The sequence below is a fragment of the Cetorhinus maximus genome, chromosome 9 (assembly GCF_964194155.1).
Source record: "Cetorhinus maximus chromosome 9, sCetMax3.hap1.1, whole genome shotgun sequence".
Lineage (NCBI taxonomy): Eukaryota > Metazoa > Chordata > Chondrichthyes > Lamniformes > Cetorhinidae > Cetorhinus > Cetorhinus maximus.
In genome coordinates, this window is record NC_135887.1 from 101121162 (window position 1) to 101138770 (window position 17609).

The following is a 17609-nucleotide window of genomic DNA, read 5'->3' on the forward strand; positions in this document are numbered from 1 at the left end:
TCTTGGAGCTTTGATCAATGGCATAGAAAAAGAATATTGCCTGTTTGAGGAGTCAGTGACAAGGAGTCATCAATTTAAAACTGTTCCTAAGAAAGTGAGGAGAGAGGTTAGGATAAATTTCTTCATGCATCACAGAATGCTTTGTCATTGGGAATGGTTGGGGAAGAGGATATTGCATCTTTTAAGATAAATATTTGAAGTAAAGGATGGAATAAAGAATAATATGGGGAGAGCTTTGGATAGCTAGCACAGACATGACCGGTCAAATGGCCTCTTATGCTGAAAAAATTTATATTTCTGTAATTTCCAGCCCGCCCACTTTGGGAATTTTGAATGTTTTTTTTGTTGTGCAGTTTCATTTGTTTACTGGGCACTTGGATGCAGGGATAAATCAAACACCGCTTCCAAACACAATGGGAACGATAATGGCAGGTGGACTTCTCTGCCACTGAACTTACTATAATGTTACAGAAGCTGTTAATATTGTTTAGATGTTTAATCTGATAATGTACCGATTTAATCTACTTATGTAAAAAAAAATATGGAATTTTTAGGTGGCAATGCGTATAAAATAAATGGCTAAAATGGTGCTTAAAGGAATTTTTGTGTAATTAAATTTAAACAAGAGGATGAATTTCTATGGGAATTCCCAATTGTCTGCTGCACCTTTGGAAACCCGGGAGAAATAGCATAAAGTGCTGTTTCTTTGGGATTTTCATGCATTTTCTACTGAAATTATGGTGGGACAATCAGGAGAGACCCCATGCTCAGAGAACCTGGCATATAACAAAGAGTTAGGCCACAAAGCTGGATTGTTTCATGGGAAGGATTAAATTACATATGTATTTGTGATTTCTAAAAATTTGAAACTTGCTGGAGAACTGTTTACGTTGCAGCACACTTGCATTAATCTTTTGCAAAAACAGCAAAGCCAATCATGTTGAAGTGACATAATTGGGTTGTCACTTTAGATTTCTTGTAGTTATTAATTCTTCTGCTTAACCCAACAAACATCATCAGCACCTCAGTGCAGATTTAACTTCAACATGGTTACCGTTCCTTCTGTCAACATATTGCACTGGGTTCTCCCTAAGCCTTAGTGGTATTAATCTGAGCTATACAAATTGTGAAGCTCCCAGGTCAGTGCTCAGTTAGCTGATGTCAGCCAGGGTAGAAGTAAGGATGCAAAAATTGGCCTCAGTGCCCTCGGTTAAAGAAGGAAAATTGTCCAAAGTTCCCATTCCTAATCACTACTCCCTGAGCCCTGCTGGAAAGTTATGCATGAGTGGACATTGGAGGACACAGGATTGAGTTTATTGATAATGCATCAAGCCGGAGCCACTATGGTCAAATACCCTGGTCATCCTTATTTACATATCATAAGTGTTTCAAGCTGAGATGCAGCAATTTGCAGGCCTGGTCAGTGGGGTGGTATTTGCTGACAAAAATCACAGGCTGGGCTCCAGATGTGTTTCCTGCACAAAAGCACCAGATCAGATTGACCCTTTCCCCACCTATTACCAATGGAAGGGATCCTGGCTGCAGTATTCTGTGGAGGAGAATTCACATAAGAGCAGGAGTGCTGCTGCCACCCATGAGACCATTGCTCAGAAGAAGAAGAATAGAGGTGCCTGCTGTTTTTTGCATTCAAGAGAACCTATAAAGCTGAACAAGAGAGAAAGTGGAGTAATCCTGGAATATCGACTGTTACAATTATGAGATTTATAAGATTATTATGTAACGGAACTGTGTCTTTAACTTAATATAAAATGAAAGGGGGTCACGTGACCTGTTCTAAAGTCTGCCTGACAGCAAGCCCGGGTAATTTAATTGTAAAGATTAAAGGGCATCCAGATTGTTTTACTGGGAAGAGGTGCAAGGTATTTATGATTGGAGACGATGGCAACATCCTGTGTGCTAACAGTAGATAGACAGTGTGGGCAGAATTTAGCCCTTGGCTGGTGGGCAGGCCCCACCGGCTCAGCGGTGGGCGGGCAGCTAAACCCCGCCGCCGAAACGGGGCCCGCCACCATTTTGAGTGGGCGGGCCAATTAAGGCCTGCCCAGCGGCCTGCCCGACAGGAAGCGCTATGCGCTTCCTGTTCCGGGGGTGGGAGGGAATCCAAAGTGCGCACTGCTCCCTGAGACAAAGTCCTGTCTCAGGGAGTTTAATGAAAGGTAAGTAAAGTAAAAAAATAGAGACATTTTAAAATTATTAGCATGTCCCCCTCATGTGACAATGTCACACGAGATGGGACATGTTGATAACAAACTCATAAAATTTATTAATTTTTTACAAAACAGTAATGAAACTTCATCCCGCCAGTGGATGAAGTTTCATTAATAATCTACAGTCTGCTGGGGCTCCTGGCCTGCCCACCAGCCTTAAGGTTGGACGGGCAGGGCATTTAACTATCTTAATGAGCCTGTCAATGGCCTTAATTGGCCATTGACAGGTTGGCCGGCCTGCAGCTGATTTCGCTGTCCTGCCCGCCTTCCTTAAGATTTAAGAGGTGTCAGCTGTGGCTCAGTTCATAGCACCCTCGCCTTTGAATCAGAGGGTTGTGGGTTCATGTCCCACTCCCGGAAACCAAGAACTGTGATTGTACTCGAAAGAGATGCAATCTGTGACTGTTGATAACTCGAAAGAGTTTCCTTAAGATTTAAATGGCCCGGGATGATGTCGTGGATTCCTCCTGACATCATCCTGTGTCATTTTCCCCTCAGCGAATGGGCCCCGCCCCCAAATCGCCGAGGGGAAAATCCTGGCCTGTGTCTCCAAAGTCCCAGAAACGTGTTGAGAATGTCTGGTTGTAAACAGCTGTGTTTTAAGCTGTCCATTTACTTCCAAGATAAAGGAGAATTGGGGTCTCGAGGGTCACTAATCAGCATTTCTACCTGGATACAATGCCCATGAATTCATGTTGCCATGGAGATGGACTTAGAGAGGGGAAGGGTTTCTAAGATATCCATGAAAACTCACAGAAAAGGTTAGTCTGCCAGGATTCCGGAGTGGGAAAGCAGCTATAGGCAATGAGATGCTACGGTTCACCATGCAGGAATACAGGTGGGAGCTTGCACTCGGATTGAAGAGACCAAAGTCATGAGTTAAAACGAGGCTGGAAGATTTGCCTAGCTTGCGCTAGAGTAAGAATCTCTGGGGTGGAGGGTGGAAACTCACTTTGAAAGATGGTTCTAAGATTACAAGTTCCCAGGCTGAGAAAGGAAAAGAACAGAAGTTAACGTTTGGGAGGTAAGTGGGGGAACTTCTGTCCTGTGGTTTAAATTATAATTTGCCTATAGAGATGATGTTTAGCTATTAGAGCTTTTAGTTACACTTTTTGTTACAGTAGAAGTCTTAAATCTCATTGTGTTATCCTTTTAGCTATTAACGGGAATTTCAAATTTTTTAAAAGCTACTGGTCTGTATGGGAATTGTAACATGACTTTTCAGATTTATTAGTATAAATATCAATTCATGACTTCATTGTTATGCTTCCAGTGGTTTTGTGAGTCACGAAAGTCTATGTGAAACTTACTGATTTCAAATGTAATCAGAACAGCTTAAAGTGAGTACGAGAAACTTCTCAGTATTTCCGCTGCTTGGAATCCAGAGAGGAATTAAATCTGCCCTCTCCTCCTGAACTGAAAGCACATGACATCCAGCCTCTGTAGATTAACATGCAGAGTGACACGCTGCAGACCTTGACATGACTCCCAAAGTTCCCCGGAATAAGGAGAATATAATTTATAGGAACAATTAATAAGCTGACTTCTTCTTTGAGGGAACGGGGCTGTTTTGAAAGGCTCAGTGACGACAGTGCTAGTAAATAGAACTGTTGTGTTCAACAAGGAAGGGGGTGAGGGGGTGGTCTCAGCATATGCAGAAGGGAGGGTCCTTTCAGAGTAATTTCTGCCCTCACAGTCACACTCTGTCTGAGCTTCAGCCTGGAAAGCTGCAAGAGTTTCTTTTATATGGTTTTTCAAGAAAAAATGTGAACAGTTTGGGAGTTAGGCCTAAGGAAAAGAAAATGATTGAATTATTTCCATCTGGTTCACATTGTGCTATGAAGAGACTATCTGTCTGAGAGGACAATGCGCTCAGAATGTAAGCAGCTGGTAGGGTGACATAGTCGGGGACTGGGGACTGCTTTACAAAGCACCATACTCAGACAAACACTGCAAGAATGTCTTAGGAATGTGATCACAGGACTAAATATCCAGCAACATGGTGAGTGGACAGTTGGACTGAATTAATAGATTCCTCACAAATATCTTCTGTCACAGCACAACTTAGTTTTAAAAAGGGCGCTGGCTTGTTTACTTCAAACTTCTCAGTTTAATTTCTGATAGCACTGTGATTGTTTTATTTCAAATGAGTTAAGGTCTTTGAACATAGAAGGATTTTACACAAATGGATTAGTCAGTGTGTTTCCAGAGGGAATCTTGACTTTTTCCCAATTTTCTGTCCTTTCCTCCCTTCATGTTTTGCTGGGGGCACAATCCTATAGGCAGCAGGAGCTCCTACAATAGCTTGTCCAAATCTTTCATCCTTTTGTTTTCTTAGATAGCAAGTATTGGCAGCTATTTGACTGTGGACAGAAAGTGTGATCTGGTTCTCACCTGATGTCCATGTACAATCACTTCCCAGCAGAAGGCTGACTGGACATGGATTCAAAGTGGGAACTAAGGCTTTGCTTAGGTATTGAGGCTAGGTGTAACTCCATAACTACTGTTCTGGCTGAGATCAGCTAACTCAGCACAAACAGGGGATTGAGCTTGCAGCCTTTCAGTCTGCACAGCTCACTACCACAGCAGATGGTATCTTTACCCATGGCTAGCAGGCAGAAAGTTTTGATTCTTAATGGTTACTGTCATGAATTAAGCAGAGACCCCTTTAAGACGGCAGTAATAACTGCCCATTTCCCACTAAGGGACAACATCCTCCTGATAAGAAATCCATCACCAGCTGGGACGAATAAATGATTGGGAAGGTTGGAGATTAGGAAGATTTTCAGTTAATAAATGGTTGTCTGGAACACAGAAAACAAAGAGATCATTGAGACAGGCAGCATGGATGCCTCAGAACATGTGACTTCTATGATGTTCGTGTTGATGTATATTTCTTTTAAACCAATCATTCTGTAATGGGCCTAATAAGGTCAATCATCATGTGTGTTAGGGCTGGGGCATTGGAGGGGAAAAGGGTCCAGTGTGTAATTTAAAAGTGTGAGATGAGGAGTGTGAGATGAGGAGTGCAGTACAGAGCAGTACCAGGATTCTCCTTGAGCACAAACAATCCCACAGCCTGATTAGAATCAGCTGCTTGCTTTCATTCTGTGCAGTTCCGCCTGAGGAAAGCCTTTTTACTCTGAACATGAACCTCTTTCTGGTGGGGGGCGGGGTGGGGTCAAACAGAATTGACCCCATCGGGATTCGGCTCCAATAAATTCTAACTATTTCTAGCCTGTTGCTGGCCCTGCAATGTTGCTGTAATCATGCTGTTCAAGATAATTATGTCCTAATATTGCAGAAGCTAAAATAAGCTGAATTTAGGCTCCTGATTGTCACAATGGCTCACGTCACTAGTACAGGGTTCATTCAATATGCAAATAAACTACATTAAATCACTTATTTACCAGTTTGCAATATTTATCTTCACAATGAAATATTGGTACAAATTGGTTTAAAAGTGGAAGAATGTGTATTTGAACTACTTCTGTAAGGTTACCTAAAATTCAATCATTTTGAACTGCTGTTAAATTTTAACATAATTGTTACAATTAACCGTCAATGGGCTGCAGGAAACACAACCAGGATAGCTCGGATTTCTGAGCAGAATCAAGACTTTTATTTTGCCAATTGAAATGCTACAGTGCAATCTTATATCTAAAGAAGCCAGCGATTTCTTTAGTTTTGAGGATTTTGACTTAACTTGCTTAACTTTGTGGTGAGACCACAACATTGTGCAACATTGTAGTGGCCTGTTACTTCACCTCAAAAGAATAAGGGATGTTTCATGTGAAATGTAAAGAGCTCTTGTCCATCTCACCATAGGCGCCAAACACATAATCAATGGGAAAAGTGAGTTTAAAGTATTTTGTAGGTTCTATATTTGATTATGAGGCATTATTTTTAATGGAATTCACCTACATGATTTTATGTCATGTACAAGGTAATCTGTAACATAAAAATTTGAACTATAATTTAGCATCACTGATTTACATTAGTATTCAGCAGTAATTTTGGAAATTTTACTTAAGGTTGCCAGCATTGGATTGAGCAGTCCAGTTTTTATAGAACAGTAAGGAAATCTGTAAAACATAACCAGGAAAATAAAGGACAGAAGTCTTTGTGAGACTGTTACTCTTCATTCTATGTCCAGTCTTGCATCTTGTGAACTCCACATCAGTCTCACAATTTCTGCTGTGAAAAGTCCACTTTCACAATTTTCAAATTCTCCCGCTCTGACAGAAGATTGGTGGTGACCCCAGTTACATGTGTGAATGGAGTTTCTGAGAAGCTCCTGCCGAAGTTTCAACAGCAGGGTGGGAAATCTCCAAGGAAACTCCTTACGTATTTTTTACAAACAGAAGTCATTTTTTTGTCACTTGTTTGTGTTTTGTGATTAGGATACCATTAAAAGAAAGAATTTACATATATATAGTTTAGATATATATATATATATATGTTTCTATACATATATGTTTCATGGTCTCCCAAAGCACTTCACAGCCAATTGAATACTTTTTGAAGTTTTGTACTGTAGGGAAATGCAGCAGCCAATTTGCACACAGCAAGATCTCACAGTGAGGCAGAACTTTCGTGCTCTTTTTAAAATAGTACAAATCTATTCCATCAACCTGTGAGGACAATGGGGTCTTGGTTTAATGTCCCATTTGTAAGACTGCAGCATTCCTTCAGTACTGTACTGGAGTGTCAGCCTAGATCAGCGTTGTCCAATATGTTTGCCACTCATTACATGTGGCAAATCGGCCACAGACATGTGGCAAATTGACGCGGTTCATTGTCAGAGCCACACAATATTGAGTTGTGTTAAGGTTGCAGTTGTGAGTATGTGTATGGGTGTCACTTGCCAGACCACTATTTGTCGTCCTTAATTAAGCCAGGAAGAATCAACCACAGGAGTCATGTATCTGCCAAACTATGATTATGTTTATCAGAGTATAGCTCTGTCATCTGGTTTCTCATGTCCTGGAAGTAGAAGGGTCACTTGCTCAATGAAACAGGAAAAATTTTGTTATCTTCTCTGTTTCTGTTCTCTCTGGATGGCTCTAAATGGCGATGCATTTAGATCTCCCCACCCAAAAAATTCTGACACTGTTTTTGAGCACATTTGAATGCAAAAATGATCAGCGATCATTTGACATCAAATGTTTTCATTTGCAATGAGTTTTTCTTGCAGTCAGCAGCGTTTTCCATCTTTGTCATCAAATGCAATCAAATAGCCAAAGGCACTCGAAGGCAGCAGAGCCGCTCAAAATACAAAAAGATTGATTACTTAAATAACTTCTGAATTTATTCAGTTTTTACGTTTTAATCCAAAAATTCTTTCCAAAAATACATACTTGAGAGCACCACCAGATACCCAATATTTACCTCACTCTGCCACCATTGCTGCTCCCGCCCCGACTGGAGAACTGCAGCAGAGCCAGCCTCACAGTCACTTTCGGTTCACAGCTGGCTCTGCAACCTGAGCTCTCAGGTAGGAGATCGGGGGATGAGGGGGTTTGGGACAGGGGAGAGAGGGGAGGGAGAGAGGGGAAAAGGGAGGGTAGAATATGGGAGAGGAAAACTGCTGGCATATGGGGGGGTTATGGGTGGGGCAGAAGAAAATTGCTCTGTGGGGAGGGAGAGTGGTGGGGGAGAAAACTGCTGCAATCTGGGAGGGGGAGGAGCGGGTGCTGGGAGCGGGGGGACAAATTTGTTCTGCACGAGTTATAGTTTATGAAGAAAAACATAAAACTAGTTTACCCAAAACATATGTTAAAACAGAGTCTGCTTTTTCTAAAGTTAGCTCGGTTTTAGAATGTTTGAAGCTATCGAAATTCAGAATTATGGAAAATAAACTCAGCGATCATTTTCGGTGTCCGTATGCTTTGTATAAATGTTGCTAATCACAAATGTTTGCGCACTGTGGTTTGGGGCAGTTGATGACAATGATGTCAGTTATGCTATTTGCAATGTTAAATGATAGCTAAATGATTGCTTTTGACCGCAATTGATGTCAAATGATAGCTAAATGATTGCTTTTGACCGCAATTGATGTCAAATGAAAGCTAAATGATTGTTTTTGAGCACAATTGACATCAAATGAGTGCAAATGAATGCTGTTGAACACAAATGATCTCAACATTTTCGGGTAGGGGAGCTGCAGGACTGACCCTGTGAAGTGCTGTGAAAGCAAGGCCAGCCTTTGGAAGAACTGCAGTCCGACTGTTCTCGACATTTTCTAGTGACACAGTAGATGCTAACTGAAGAGCTTCATTTTGTTTAGCTGGTAGTTGGAAGTTTTCACAAAATAATTGAGGTGCATGATGGATAAACAGCACTGCGTGGCTGCTAATGAGGGTTGACGTGGGCAATTTTGGCAAGCTGGGGCGGTGCAGTAACATCCAAAAATGTCAGCTTTCATCTTAATAGGTCTGTTAAAAGGAACAATTGAAAGGAAGAGGGCAATATTTGCGCAAAAGGAGAGATTACAGGAGGTTTTCCATGAGCCAAAGGCCTATTAAATGTCCGAATGCTGTGTTTGGAAATGACAGGCGGCAGGCTGTTAGCAAGGCAAGAGTCAGAACGCAGAAGCAAATACATAAAGTTTTTCAATTCTTTTGACTCCCCGAGTCTTCTAATATATAAATTCTGATAAAGTTTACTTTTGAAGAAATTGATTTTATTGAAATAAACTGGAGCACACTGTCAGAACCAGACCTCTTCAGTTAACAGATTGTCACCACCCTTTGACAGTATATACAGCAGGCTTGCTTTGTGGAACAGTTGGATTGCAAAATCCTTTGAAGCTGTTCTGGCTCTGGCAAACAGTGTATCGGTCTTAACTGCTGACAATTTAAAACCTCAAAGCTCTTTTCAAAAGATTCTACATTTGTTTTATTAATATTGCATATATTTTGTATCAAGTGTTGAAACTGAGACCTGACTGCCACAAGTTTGACAAACATTTGAATTCTATTGGACAACCCTGGCCTAGATTATGTGCTCAAATCCTTGGATTAGGATTAAAACCCATAATGTCCTGACTCAGAGACAAGTATGCTATTAAATATGAAGGTATTTAATACATTTTTATCAGTAGCAAACCAAACTGAAGGACTCAACTTGTGATCTAACCCCCTATTACTTTAAGTGCCAAGCTTTGGATCTTTGATTTCCTCAAGCTTTTACAGACATGGCTTTTATTTGAATCACTGGAGCAATTATTCCCCCATTTAATGTAATTCATATTCTTCAAAAATTAAAATTGGGCATGTTCATTTTCACATTTCCTCCAATTTCTCTCCAGATTTTCTCCTCCCAATTTATCCCTGCCTCTTTTGTTTTCATTACGGCATAAATTTCTGTCTCTTGCCAATACCTCACTCAAGTGGCTATTGGTCATGTGTAAGCATTGAGAGTGATTGGTAGGCGACTGGGGAATGAAAGATGTCAGATCTATGCACAGTTTTCTGGATATCCACAATGAGCACTTGCAGCAAAAGGTGCTGTGTGGTGATCGGGAATGGAAATCCTGGTAAATTTTCTTTCCCTGACTGGTGGTATTGAAAGTAATTTTAGCCTCCTTACCTTTGCTATGACATTAGCACCTTTTTAATTCTTAATTTTCCCTGTTTTTTTTATTTTTAGTGAACATCATGCATGACAAAATGTTTGCAAAAACCAAAACATATTCCTATTTGGGTTGAAATTTCACTGTTTAATTTGCTACAGGTGAGTTACAGTTCATTATTAAAGCGCACATGCAATGTTTTTATTCATTCATGGGATGTGGACGTCGCTGGCTAGGCCGGCATTTATTGCCCATCTCTAATTGCCCTTGAAAAGAAGGTGGTGAGTTGCCTTCTTGAACCGCTGCAATCCCTGTGGTGTAGGTACACCCACAGTGCTGTTAGCAAGGGAGTTCCAGGATTTTGACCCAGCAACAGTGAAGGAATGGCGATATCGTTCCAAGTTAGAATGGTGAGTGGCTTAAGGGGAGGTTCCAGGTGGTGGTGTTCCCATCCATCTACTGTCCTTGTCCTTCTAGATGGTAGTAGTCGCAGGTTTGGAAGGTGCTGTCTAAGGAGCCTTGGGGAGTTTCTGCAGTGCATCTTGTAGATGGTACACATTACTGCCACTGTGCATTAGTGATGGAGGGAGTGAATGTTTGTGGAAGGGGTGCCAATCAAGCGGGCTGCTTTGTCCTGGATGGTGTCAAGCTTCTTGAGTGACACTCATCCAGGCAAGTGGAGAGTATTTCATCACACTCCCGACTTGTGCCTTATAGATGGTGGACTTGCTTCGGGGAGTCAAGAGGTGAGGTACTTGCCGCAGGATTCCTAGCCTCTGACCTGCCCTTGCAGCCACAGTATTTATATGGCTAGTCGAGTCACCTTGTGGTCAATGGTAACCCCCTGGATGTCAATAGTGGGGGATTCAGCGATGGTGATGTCATTGAATGTCAAGGGGCGATGGTTAGATTCTCTCTTGTTGGAGATGGTCTTGGCCTGGCACTTGTGTGGCACGAATATTGCTTGCCCCTTATCAGCCCAAACCTGGATATTGTCATGTACTGCTTCAGTATCTGAGAAGTCGCAAATGGTGCTGAACATTGTGCAATCATCAGCAAACATCCCCACTTCTGATCTAATGATGGGAGGAAGGTCATTGATGAAGCAGCTGAAGATGGTTGGGCATAGGATGCTACCCTGAGGAACTCTTGTTGTGGTATCCTGGAACTCAGTTGACTGACCTCCAACAACCACCTTCCTTAGTGCTAGGACTTCAACCAGCAGAGAGTTTTCCCCTGATTTCCATTGACTCCAGTTTTTCTAGGGCTCTTTCAAATGCTGCCTTGATGTCAAGAGCAGTCACTCTCACCTCAGTTCTTTTGTCCATGTTTGGACCAAGATTGTGGCAAGTCAGTTGCTGAGTGATCTTGGCAGAACCTAAACTAAGTATCAGTGAGCAGGTTTTTTTTTATTCATGGGATGTGGGCGTCACTGACTAGCATATACAGCATTTAAGAGTCAACCACATTACTATGGGTCTGGAGTCACATGTAGGTCAGGACAGCAGATTTCCTTCCCCTAAAGGGGCATTAGTGAACCAGATGGGTTTTTAACAACAATGGCTTCCTGGCCATCATTAGACTTTTAATTCCAGATTTTTTATTGAATTCAAGTTCCACCATCTGCCATGATGGGATTCGAACCAGTGTTCCCAGAGCATTAGGCTGGGTCTCTGGGATACTAGTCTAGCGACAATACCACTATGCCATCACCTCCCCTCTAAGCAAGCAAGTGCTGCTTGATAACACTGTTTTTGATGCCTTCCCTCACTTTACTGATTATTGAGAGTAGACTGATGGGGCGATAATTAGCCAGGTTGGATTTGTCCTGCTTTTTGTGTACAGAACATACTGGGCAATTTTCCACATTGCTTGGTGGATGCCCATATTGTGGCTATACTGGGACAACTTGGCCAGGGGCGTGGCAAGTTCTGGAGCACAAGCCTTCAGTACTTTTGCTGGAATATTGTCAGGGCTCATAGCCTTTGCATATCCAGTGCCTTCAGCCGTTTGTTGATATCGCATGGTGTGAATTGAACTGGCTGAAGACCAGCATCTGTGATGCTGGGGACCTCCAGAGGAGACCAAGATGGATCTTCCACTCAGCACTTCTGGCAAATGCTTCAGTTTTATCTTTTGCACTGATGTGCTGGGCTCCTCCATTATTGAGGATGGGGATATTTGTAGAGCTGCCTCCTCCAGTGAGTTGTTTAATTGCCCACCACCATTCACAACTGGATGTGGCAGGACTACAGAGCTTAGGTCTGATTCGTTGGTTGTTGGATCACTCAGCTCTGTTTATTGCTTGCTGCTTACGCTGTTCGGCATGCAAGTAGTCCTGAGTTGTAGCTTCAGCAGACTGACACCTCCATTTTTAGGTATGCCTGGTGTTGCTCCTGGCATGCCCTCCTGCACTCTTCATTGAACCAGGGTTGATTTCCTGGCTTGGTGGTAATGGTAGAATGGGGGATAAGCCAGCCATGCGGTTGAGTACAGCTATGCTGTTGCTGATGGCTCACACTGCCTCATGGGTGTCCAGTCTTGAGTTGCTAGTTCTGTTCAAAATCAAACCATTTAGCATGGTGGTAGTGCCACACAACATGATGGAGGGTATCCTCAATGTGAAGATGGGACTTTGTCTCCACAAGGACTATGCGGTGGTCACTCCTACCGATACTGTCATGGACAGATGCATCTGCAGCATGCAAGTTGGTGAGGATGAGGTCAAATATGTTTTTCCCTCTTGTTGGTTCCTCCACCATTTGCCACAGACCCAGTCTAGCAGCTATGTTCTTTAGGACTTGGCCAGCTCGGTCAGTGGTAGTGCTACCAAGCCACCCTTTGTGATTGGCCATTGAAGTCCCCAATCCAGAGTACATTCTGCATCTTGCCACCATCAGTGCTTCCTCCAAGTGGTGTTCAACATGGAGGAGTACTGATGCATCAGCTGAGGCGGAGTTGTGGGGGCTGAACGCGGTACGTGATAATCAGCAGGAGGTTTCCTTGCTCATGTTTGACCTGATGCTATGAGACTTCATAGGGTCTGGAATCGATGTTGAGGACCCCCAGGGCAACTCCTTCCCGATTGCATAGCACTGTGCCACCACCTCTGCTGAGTCTGTCCTGCCAGTGGGACTGGACATACCCAGGGATGGTGATGGTGGTGTCTGGGACATTATCTATAAGCTATGATTCCGTGAGTAATACCATGTCGGGCTGTGGGATAGCTCTCCCAATTTTGGCACAAGCCCCTAGATGTTAGTAAGGAGGACTTTCAGGGTTGACAGGGCTGAGTTTGCCGTTGTCATTTCTGGTGCCTAGGTTGATGCCAGGTGGTCTGTCCGGTTTCGTTCGTTATAGACTTTTGATACAACTGAGTGGCTTGCTTGGCCATTTCAGAGGGAATGTGAGAGTGAACCACATTGTTGCGGATCTGGAGTCACATGTCGGCTAGACCAGGTTAGGAAAGCAGATTCCCTTCCCTAAAGGGCATTAGTGAACCAGATAGGTTTTTATGACAATTGACAATGGTTTCATGGTCATCATTAGGCTTTTAATTCCAGATTTTTATTGATTGAATTCAAATTCCACCATCTGTTGTGGTGCAGAGCATTACCCTGGGCCTCTGGATTACTGGTCCAGTGATAATACCATCAAACCACCGCCTCCCACTATGTCAAATCATGTGTCATTTTCTACTGGTTCAATATATTGTGAAACTGTTTTCCAATTTGATAAAATAAGTTTGATGCTTAATATTTTTACTCATTTTCATTTGAAAGAAGTTTGAATGTAGGAGATTTGAATTCAGGTGACGCTGGGAGCATTAGCTTTTATATTAAGTTGAGCGGGTGTGGCAGACAGTCTGGACACAGATCAGAGTGGGGAGCTGCTGAAACAGAGGGTGGCGAGATATAAGAGATAGAGAAATCAAGGAGACTAAAATTCTAACTAGGGCATAGGGAATTTGGTGACTGCCATCAGTTTATTTGAGTTGCCTTCAGTGGTGTGCGAGTGAGGAAATGAACTCAGCAGAGTGCAAGACACAAATGACAAGAATCATCAAAGTTGACAAGTCTGTTGATTTTTTACGGTAAAGTCAGTCGAAATCATTCAGGAGCATATTGAGAATTCTGGAATTTGTCAGGACAGAGCAGGAAAAACAAATACAAGGAATGTTGTAACCAAGTTAAGAATATGTCTATTCCTGCAGAAACAACAGCGGAATGATTGGAAAGTCAAGCAGCAGAGCCAGGTCTTGATCTAGTGTGTGTTGCAAAATGGATTACTGTTGCACCTTGTTATCAGCGGAAGGTTGTATTAGATGAGGTGACAGTTGAAGAAATAAACCATAGCCGATTCGGAGCAGAATTGTACGCTGACACATATTTGCCTTTGACCCTCCTGCTCTCACTTAGTTGCTCTGCAACATTCCAGTGGTTCACCTGGCTGTTCATAAATTTCACTTACTTTGAATCTTTCAGGATATTACTTACAAGTAAGCTGACTGTTTGTTTGCAGGGGTACTCTGGCAATCAAAGTCCAGACTTGAAGTATTTCTGGTATCTCTACAGTCTCAGTATACAATCAGTGCCAATTACATTTGGCTTAGCCTTTCATCAGTTAGAAAAAGAAATAGCTTCAAGTAACCTGATCCTTCCTGAAGGGGCCAGTCTGGAGCATTCAGCTTTCCAATCTACTTGAGGCTATTTAACTAGTCTGAAACATGGCATTGTGAAACTAAACGCATGGCAGGCTCCTATAGGGAACCATGCAGCCTATTTACAGAATATCAGGTGGGGTTGGTATAAATGTTGTATTCTTTTAATTCAGTATTCAAAGATCATGCACCTTCCTGACCAATTTGCCACCAAGTCTTTAGTGGAAAACTAATGTGCTTGAGTTTTTATTTGTCAGGAATTTAGTGACAGTAATTGTTAACTGCTCAAATTAGTTGCTGTTTTATAAGTTTTTGCGCTGAGGCTTGTCTAAAAACCAATTGCTTTTAAACAGTTGAACCTATATATGTTTCATGTTTAGGTGCTATCAAGATTGATTTTGTTCAAAATGTTGCTGTAGTATTGCTGAAGCGCATCACAGTCTAAACCAATAACTCAGCCTTTGCCTCAGGATTTAGGGGCATCTACAATCGTTGTGGTTTTTGCCTCCAGTTTTCTTTCCGTTCCTTAAGGCATTAACTTGTACTGGTATGCAATTCATAGCTGCCAGCCACCCTCCATTAACTCACCCAGTAACCAGTTTCTAAGACTCGACAATGAGCAGCAGCAAGCAATTCCGTTGATATCATCAAAATTGATTCTCACCTTTTCCTGATCTAATGTCCATACTCAAGAACATGTAAATACACGAGGGAGACCACTCAGTCCATTCGAACAGGATCCTGAATGAATCTAAGGTTTTCAGCTCCAATCCAGAAGAACACTCCATGTTGGTCACTTTTTGCATGAGGTTGTTCATCCTCCACTAAATTGTCCTTGCACCAATTTTAGCATATGCCCCTTTGTTCTGCTAACCTGGTTCATTTGAAGTAATATATATAGATGGTGAAACAGTGAATATGGATTGATCATGACATCTGACTTATACTAAGATAAAAGCAAAATACTGCAGATGCTGGAAATCTGAAACAAAAACAAAAATTGCTGGAAAAACTCAGCAGGTCTGACAGCATCTGTAGAGAGTTAACGTTTCGAGTCCGCATGATTCTTCATCAGAACTAAAGAGAAATAGAAATGTGGTGAAATATAAGCTGTTTAAGGGGAGGTTGGACAGGTGGAGCTGGATAGAGGGCCAGTGATAGATGGAGGCAAAGGAGAGATTGCCAAAGATGTCATAGACAAAGGTCAAAGGAGTGTTGACGGTGGTGATATTAGCTAAAGGATGTGCCAATGGTGACATTCAGGGTAGTAAGCAGGATGAGCAAGTGACAGATAGCCCTAGTGGGGGTGGGGTGGGGTGGGGAGAAGGGATCAAAATTGGCTAAAAGGTGGAGATAAAACAATGGATGGATATAAATTTTTAAAATAATAATAGAAATAGGTGGCAAAAGAAAAAAAAATATAAAAAATGTATAATAATTATTAGAAAAAAGGGGATCAAAAAGGGAGTGAGGATAAGACCATAAGACCATAAGACATAGGAGCAGAAATTAGGCCATTCGGCCCATCGAGTCCGCTCCGCCATTCAATCATGGCTGATAAGTTTTTCAACCCCATTCACCCGCCTTCTCCCCGTAACCTTTGATCCTCTTACCAATCAAGAACCTATCTATCTCGGTCTTAAATACACTCAATGACCTGGCCTCCACAGCCTTCTGTGGCAATGAATTCCATAGATTCACCACTCTCTGGCTAAAGAAGTTTCTCCTCATCTCTGTTCTAAAAGGTCTTCCCTTTACTCTGAGGCTGTGCCCTCGGGTCCTAGTCTCTCCTACTAATGGAAACATCTTCCCCACGTCCACTCTATCCAGGCCTTTCAGTACTCTGTAAGTTTCAATCAGATCCCCCCTCATCCTTCTAAACTCCATCAAGTATAGACCCAGAGTCCTCAAACATTCCTCATATGTTAAGCCTTTCATTCCTGGGATTGTTCTCGTGAACCTCCTCTGGACCCTCTCCAGGGCCAGAACATCCTTCCTGAGATACGGGGCCCAAAATTGCTCACAATATTCTAAATGTGGTCTGACCAGAGCCTTATAAAGCCTCAGCAGCACATCCCTGCTTTTATATTCTAGTCCTCTAAAAATAAATGCCAACATTGCATTTGCCTTCCTAACTACCGACTCAACCTGCAAGTTAACCTTAAGAAAATCCTGGACTAGGACTCCCAAGTCCCTTTGCACTCCAGATTCCTGAATTCTCTCCCCATTTAGAAAATAGTCTATGCCTCTATTCTTCCTACCAATGTGCATGACCTCACACTTCCCCTCATTATATTCCATCTGCCACTTCTTTGCCCATTCTCCTAACCTGACCAAATCCTTCTGCAGCCTCCCCGCCTCCTCAATACTACCTGACCCTCCACCTATCTTTGTATCATCTGCAAACTTGGCCAGGATGACCTCAGTTCCTTCATCTAGATCATTAATGTATAAAGTGAAAAGTTGTGGTCCCAACACTGACCCCTGCGGAACTCCACTAGTCACCAGCCGCCATCCTGAGAAGGACCCCCTTATCCCCACTCTCTGCCTCCTGCCAGACAGCCAATCTTCTATCCATGCTAGTACCTTGCCTCTAACACCATGGGCTCTTATCTTACTGAGCAGCCTCCTGTGTGGCACCTTTTCAAAGGCCTTCTGGAAGTCCAAGTAGATAACATCCATTGGCTCTCCTTTGTCTAACCTACTCGTTACCTCCTCAAAGGATTCTAACAGATTTGTCAGGCATGACCTCCCCTTGATGAAACCATGCTGACTTTGCCCTATTTTACAATGCACTTCCAAGTATTCTGAAATCTCATCCTTAATAATGGACTCTAAAATCTTACCAACGACTGAGGTCAGGCTAATCGGCCTGTAATTTCCCATCTTTTGCCTCACTCCCTTCTTAAACAGGGGGGTTACATTAGCGATTTTCCAGTCCTCTGGGACCCTCCCTGACTCCAGTAATTCCTGAAAGATCTCAGCTAACGCCTCCACTATCTCTTCAACTATCTCCTTCAGAACTCTGGGGTGTAATCCATCTGGGCCTGGTGATTTATCCATCTTCAGATCTTTCAGTTTTCCTAGCACCTTCTCCTTGATAATGGCCACCATACTCACCTCTGCCCCCCGACTCTATTGAACT

General features: G+C 42.5%; 1 protein-coding gene across 6 annotated transcripts in view; it reads left to right on the forward strand.

Annotated features, from left to right (window-relative positions):
* dennd2b (DENN domain containing 2B) overlaps positions 1–17609 on the forward strand; it is a 546808-nt gene that overhangs the window by 152409 nt on the left and 376790 nt on the right. The window contains exon 1 of one of the 6 annotated variants that reach the window (XM_078549207.1): positions 3551–4230. The exons of 4 other annotated variants lie outside the window; for them this stretch is intronic. The gene's annotated coding sequence lies outside the window, so the exon portion shown is untranslated. Of the gene's footprint in view, positions 1–3550; positions 4231–9880; positions 9966–17609 lie in introns of those variants that run through there. One more of the 6 variants, XM_078549210.1, reaches the window with a different exon arrangement.